The sequence below is a fragment of the Corythoichthys intestinalis genome, chromosome 18, assembly GCF_030265065.1.
Source record: "Corythoichthys intestinalis isolate RoL2023-P3 chromosome 18, ASM3026506v1, whole genome shotgun sequence".
Lineage (NCBI taxonomy): Eukaryota > Metazoa > Chordata > Actinopteri > Syngnathiformes > Syngnathidae > Corythoichthys > Corythoichthys intestinalis.
The window spans coordinates 33303603-33304071 of NC_080412.1; the positions used below are offsets into that span (position 1 = coordinate 33303603).

A 469-nucleotide genomic window follows, 5' to 3' on the forward strand; every position below is an offset into this window, starting at 1 on the left:
TATTATTCCCACAAAACACTGCTAAATATACTTCTCAACTAAAAAGGAATGCATAAACAAACATATTAGCTCAAACAAAAACATACCTTATATGTTGGTCTTAACAGGGAGCAACTGGGTTCAGCCATGTTAGACGAGTTATGGGATATTTACTGCTGCCACTAGAGGGCAGTGTATCCACCCAAACAATGAAATGAAATGCAACACTTTTAAAACAAACCATTACAACATTACTCTAAAGGAATTCTCGAAGCAGCAAAATTTGATTGGAAGCTTTTTCTAATCGAATTACTCGAGTTAAGTGATCAATCATTGCAGCACTAACTGAGATGTTGATTGACTGAAATATTTTGACTTCTACTGAAGTCCAGAGTTTGTGTAGTTATAATACCTCTCTAAAATAGTCATCATAACAGCAACAACAAAAACTCTTTCATCGCTGTCTCTCGCTCTCCCACCGTGTTCTCAG

The 469-nt window shown here is 36.2% G+C and overlaps 1 protein-coding gene across 5 annotated transcripts in view; it reads left to right on the plus strand.

Annotated features, from left to right (window-relative positions):
• Positions 1 to 469, plus strand: part of mink1 (misshapen-like kinase 1) — a 79184-nt gene that overhangs the window by 64139 nt on the left and 14576 nt on the right. The gene's annotated exons all lie outside the window — the stretch shown is intronic.